The 6,464-nt window shown below is 38.9% G+C and overlaps 1 pseudogene; it reads left to right on the top strand.

The window, feature by feature from the left end:
• The first annotated feature begins 2,824 nt into the window (after window positions 1-2,824).
• LOC149250989 (uncharacterized) lies at window positions 2,825-3,813 on the top strand (annotated as a pseudogene).
• The last annotated feature ends 2,651 nt before the right edge of the window (window positions 3,814-6,464 follow it).

Below are 6,464 nucleotides of genomic sequence, written 5' to 3'. Positions count from 1 at the left end.
TGCACGTATTTCATGTATCTATTTCGTATATGCGCAAATTCTATATGCAAAAATTGCACATATACGGAAATTGTACATATACAGAAGGTATACGCATATCTTCCGTGTATGTGCAATTTACGTTTATGCGCAATTTCTGTATATGCAATTTGTGCATATACGATACCGATACATAAACGACGTGCATATACGGAAGATATGCACATACAGGAAAGTTAGGGATATACGGAAGATATGCACATATCTTCCATATATGCGCAATTTCCATATATGCACATATCTTTCGCAGATGCACAATTTATGTATATGCGCAATTTCTGTATATGGAATTTGTACATATGTTTGTTTATGTATCTATATCGTATATGCGCAAATTCCATATACAAAAATTGTGCATATACAGAAATCGTGCATATACGGAAGATATGCGCATATACGGAAACTGCGCATATACAGAAGTTATGCGCATATCTTTCATATATCCCTAACTTTCCTATATGTGCATATTTTCCGTATATGCACGTCGTTCATATTTCTGCATCGTATATGTGCAAATTCCATATACAAAAACTGCTCATATACAGAAATTATGCATATACGGAAGATATGCGCATGCCTTCCGTATATGCACAATTTCGGTATATGTGTTGTTTCTGTATATGGAATTTGCGCATATACGATGCAGATACATGACGACATGCATATATGTAAGATATGCACATATAAGAAAATTAGGGATATACTGAAGATATGCGCATATCTTCCGTATATGCACAATTTCCGTATATGGAATTTGTACATATTTTCGTTCATGTATCTACATCGTATATGCACAAATTCCATATACAAAAATTTCGCATATACGAAAATTGTGCATATAAGGAAGATATGCGCATATCTTTAGACTATGAAAACGATCTAATCATTTATTTTTCCATTAAAATTTGCTTATCCAAATGACATGATATGTTCTCTTTTATAGGTTGTTATATTCTTGTTTTAGAGCACAAGTGATAATGGGTTTATTATTAAAATCAAAACATTTTGTTGGAAAAATCAAAGTATTTTATTTCGACAATCAAAATAGTTTGATTGGATTTAATGAGTTAGAATATGTATTTTATTTTAAAAATTCATGAGTTTTATTTGGTCTTTTGTGTTTAACTGAATCTCTTCCAGTACGAAGTCAGGGCATAACTGCTTTGATTCTAGTACCTTCTCCCTCCCATTAACAGAATCCTGATAACTATGCTAGCTCTTAGGAAGTCCTAGAAGTGCTAGGCTTACCAAATCGTCTTCGCAAGAGTAATCCTCACACTTCCAAGCTCATCCCGACATTGGGTGAACATGGTCAAGTACTTTGGAATTGAGTTGCCAAAATGTTGGGATATGATTATGAGATAATTTACAAGAAAGGGCGAGAAAATGTTGTAGTGGATGCTTTATCACACCAATTTGAGGAGGAAAGCACCTTGCTAGCAATCTCTTTCCATTCCAGAGTGGATTGAAGAGGCTCGCAATGAATGGTTTTCACATCCTTTGCTTTCCCAACTCATTAATAAATTACCGGCGGATCCAAATTCCACAGCGGCCTACTCTTGGTAGGATGAGATTCTTCACTACAAGGACAAAGTAGCGATATCAACAAAATCCACCCTTAAAAGTCACATTTTGCCAGAGTTGCACTCATCTCTCACTGCAGGCCATTCAGGCTTTCAAAAGACTTATGCTCGCACTCGACGTTCATTCTTTTGGACAGACATTAAAAATGACATTCTTACTTTTGTAGCTGAGTGTGATGTGTGTCAACACCAGAAAGGAGAAACATTCAGTCATCATGGTGGCTGTGGATATACTTTCTATGTATGCTCATTTTTTTGCCCTGCCCCACCCTTTTACACCAGCTTTGGTGGCTCAACCTTTCATGGACCAGATCTTCAAATTGCATGGCATGCCCACTTCCATTGTGTCTGATCGTGACCCGATCTTCACCAGTAACGTTTCGCAAGAACTCTTCGGGTTACAAGGTACCCAACTACAACTTAGTACTGATTTCTATCATCCCCAAACTAATGGTCAAATTGAGTCAGTCAACAAATTCGAGTTTTTTGTGCAGGTGAAATCGAATTTGCAAGTTCATACTTCAGAGTCAGCGATATTTTATTCTATGGGTTGCGACTTGAGTATGCCCTGGAGGGCAGCTCAAATTACATAGCTTGGAAGGATAGGATGGGGGCAGTGTTGGAAGACAATGGCCTCAAGGAATTCATAGATCATTATATTCCAAAGCCTCCAACATCAAATGCTAAAGATCTGGCAGAATAGAGAAAGTGTGAGGCAAAAGCGAGAAGTATTATCCTAGAAGGAGTTCGAGATCAAATTGTCTCGAATCTCCATGCTAGGGACACTCCATTTGCAATGTGGAATGAATTGACAAACCAATTTCAAAATAGCAATGACCATAGGAAGTTGGCACTGACGGACAAACTGAGAAATATCAATATCGAGGAGGGCAACTCAATTCTGAAGTACTTGACCAAGTTCACCCTGTTATCACTCAAGGAAAATATTTTAAATTTTGTCTAGTCTTTTCATCTGGTTAGAGTCTAAACAGTGTAAATAGGAGTCTTGTTAAGAGTATTGTTGGTATGTCTAGAAAGGTCAATTCTCTGCTTTAGTATGTCGAAGCTCATTTCAAAGATCACAGTGCATAAACCCTATTTAGGTTTGTGTGAACGTGCCCTTTGTTAACGCAAATGCAACAACTTTAACACATGCAGCATATGAAGGGGAGGATGTGTAGTCTATTTTGTATAAACTACTCATGGTCGTTGATTTCAATGTTAAAGTTGTTCAACAGGCATTACTTAAATTGCTAGAAGGAACAGTTGTACATGTTCCAGAAAAGGGAGCTCGGAAACATCCTCGTGGCGATCATATTCAGATCGATACAAAGGATATTCCCTTTATATGTGGCGGGGCTTTCGTGGATCTAGAGAAAACGATTTCTGAGAGACAGCAAGATTGGTCGTTTGTCAGATATCATTTCAGAGCTTGAGGGATTGCTAAAGGGGATAGATGAAACAGGAGAGTCGAGCTCTGGTACTGAGAGCGCTGCTGTTCTTGCAGCTCAGATACGCCGTTTGGCACAAGAAGTAAGGCAGCTGGCATCTTCCAGACCAATAACAGTTTTGAATGGGAACACTAGCCAAAGTGGTAATGCTGCATCTCTTTTGATGCCAGTAGCTACTCTGGGAGCAATGGGTTACTGCTATATGTGGTGGAAAGGATGGTCCTTTTCGGATCTCATGTATGTTACCAAACGTAATATGACAAATGTTGTTGCAAGTGTGACGAAGCAATTGGATCAAGTTTCGGCAGCTCTTGCTGCCACAAAGAGACACCTGACCCAGAGAATTGAATGCGTAGATGGAAAGATGGATGAACAGAAGGAAATATCTAAATTAATTAAGAATGAGGTATCTGAAGTCCGCGAAGACCTTTCACAGATTTGATTTGACATAGATGCAATTAAAAAAAATGGTCTCTGGACTGGAGGGGAAGATTGTGTCACTGGAAGATAAACAGGATTTTGCAAATGCTGGTGTTTGGTATTTATGCCAATTTGTTGGAGAAACAAAAGATGGACCCATGGCAGAACTGTTACAGGATTTCCCTGCAAAGGCTCGATTAGAACGCACAGCTTCAACATTTACCGAGGGTAAAAGCTTAAAGGGCCTTCAATACATTGCAGATACAATCCAGTCTGGAAGCATTGCAAAAGCCAAAATAAAATAACTTTTAGAGGATGATGTAGATGTTATTGCTTCCAAAACCAATGCCCCGAAGGGACATACCAAAATACACAGATCATTTACAACTCGCTTCTCTTCAAGCAGAACCATATTATTTGGTTTATCTTATTATTGGTAACCACGATCGATCCCTCCCATTCGATTCTGCAGCCATTTTGTTGGAAGGAAGCATTCAGGAAATTGAGTTGCGGGGTAATCGATCCCAGGTTTGTGGGACGCAATGGCGATGCAAGCAGGAGTTGCGATATCTAAGGTTCTTGTTCTGGTGGGCACAAGACTTACAGGATCTGTTCTTTCTATTGGCTTTGGAGCGCATGTACGAGCTAATATGAGGGCTAGTAGCCTGACAAACGCTGCGGTGACATCATCCTTGCTAGAGTCGGTTGAGAGTAGTGATCTTACTGCATATGGCTTAATACCAGAGTTCATTGGACGATTTCTTGTGCTTGTTAGCCTCTTAGCGTTGACTGAAGACCAACTTGTTCAGGTGCTCATGGAGCCTAAAAATGCACTAGGAAATCAATACAAGAAAATGTTTGAGATGAACAATGTGAAGTTACATTTCACTGAGGATGCCCTTAGGCAGATTACACAGAAGGCAATGGTCGAGAGTACTGGAGCACGTGGTTTGTGTTCTATCCTCGAGAACATTTTGACAGATGCCATGTTTGAGATTCCGGATGCAAAAACAGGGTTGGATTTATTTGCCTATGTTAGTAGAACTGCCGATAGCAATGCTTGCTTGTGCTCGTATTGGTGTTGTTGTCACTACATACAATATGGTGGCTTTTGGAGGCAAACGTTCTGAAGAGTCTGAAAAAATCATTGAAGAGATTAGGAACAGGGAATGGGGTCTTCTTCTTATCGATGAGGTACATGTGGTTCCAGCACATATGTTTCGTAAAGTCATTAGCATTACAAAGTCTCATTGTAAACTTGGGCTTACAGCTACACTTGTCCGAGAGGATGAACGCATTACTGATTTGAACTTCTTCATTGGGCCCAAGTTATATGAAGCCAATTGGTTGGATTTGGTGAAGGGAGGATATATTGCTAATGTAAAATGTGCTGAAGTGTGGTGCCCCATGACAAGGGAGTTTTTTGCAAAGTATCTGAAGAAGGAAAATTCTAAAAAAAAAGTAGGCCTTGTATGTGATGAATCCAAACAAGTTTAGGGCCTGTGAGTTTCTCATCCGTTTCCATGAACAACAACGTGGAGATAAGATCATTGTTTTCGCAGAAAATCTTTTTGCACTTACTGAATATGCAATGAAGCTCAGGAAGCCTATGATTTATGGTGCTACCAGTCATAGTGAAAGAACAAGGATCCTGTATACATTCAAGCACAACCCTGATGTTAATACCGTTTTCCTTTCAAAGGTGGGAGATAACTACATTGATATTCCTGAAGCTAATGTGATTATACAAACATCGTCTCATGCTGGTTCTCGGTGTCAAGAAGCACAACGTTTGGGACGTATCTTGCGAGCAAAGGGTAAGCATCAGGATAGGATGGCTGGTGGGAAAGAAGAATATAATGCTTTCTTTTACTCCTTAGTATCTACTGATATACAGGAAATGTGTTTGTGTTAGCACACATGCACATGGGAAAAGCTTACAACACATGAAGGACGTGGCACTTATTATTAATTCAAGAAAATCAACATGGCTAATTACTTCCGAATATCTTTGAGGAAAAGAAAGGCATAAAAACAGGGACAGTTTCCTGTTTCTGAGCAGAGGCAAAGGGATACGACATTAAGGACCAGTAAGAAGCTTCGAGCATCCATCACAGCTAAACTAAAAAAGACCAATTGTGAGAGAATGAGCATGTTTTCTCCTTTTTCTCGTAAGAGCACCATCTTGATTGTAATAAATGCTATATTCAGCATGATATCGAATTAGAATCCTAATTGTTTTAGGTCTCTAGAGCTGTCAATTTGTAGTCTGCTGTTTTTATTAGTTAGTTTCAAATGTTAGCAGGTGTCATCATAGGCAGAATTGGAGTTCCCCTCACGCTGGAGGAGGAACCTCAATTAGGTAGAAAAGCTCTATATATAGCTGAACAACAAGGTATTAAGGGTTGGAAATTTTATGGAAAAGCTTGTATTTGGCCTATGTAAGACTCATTTTCAGTAATACATGCTTGACTTTACTTCTCAGGATTCATGAAGGATTTTTTATATTCAGAATATGTGATGTTGTCCTTTTCTTAATTCTTACAGTGGTATGGATGTATAATCACTCAGAATTCACTGAATGTGCTCTGACTTCCTGTATACATTTATGAACTGTGTGGTTGCATATGAGTTTATGTTCTGAATGTTTAAATGTTGAATGCCCTGACTTCCATGTAAGGTTGAGTTCATTGTTATATTGAGGTGTTGTTGACTCCATAAGCCCAATGGATGTTTACTGATCATGTTCAACCATTCATATTTTTCACTTGTTTCATAGAGTTAGCCATATAATCTTTATCAAAGTCATTAACCTTTGAGAGAGCCCTTTCAGGTTGAGGAGGCTAAGCCTCAGCCAAAAGTTGGTTTGAAAGAGTTACATAAGGTCTTCCTAATCAACAGCCTATCAGGGGCATGATTTTGTGATAACACGCCCAATGTCGGGATGATCTTAGAAGTGTCAGGATTACTG

Source organism: Pinus tabuliformis, chromosome 7, assembly GCF_031772625.1.
Source record: "Pinus tabuliformis cultivar Carrire ecotype Pingquan chromosome 7, CPIR1, whole genome shotgun sequence".
NCBI classification, from domain to species: Eukaryota; Viridiplantae; Streptophyta; class Pinopsida; order Pinales; family Pinaceae; genus Pinus; species Pinus tabuliformis.
Note: the sequence above shows the minus strand (reverse complement) of the source record. Positions and strands in the feature narration are given on the sequence as shown.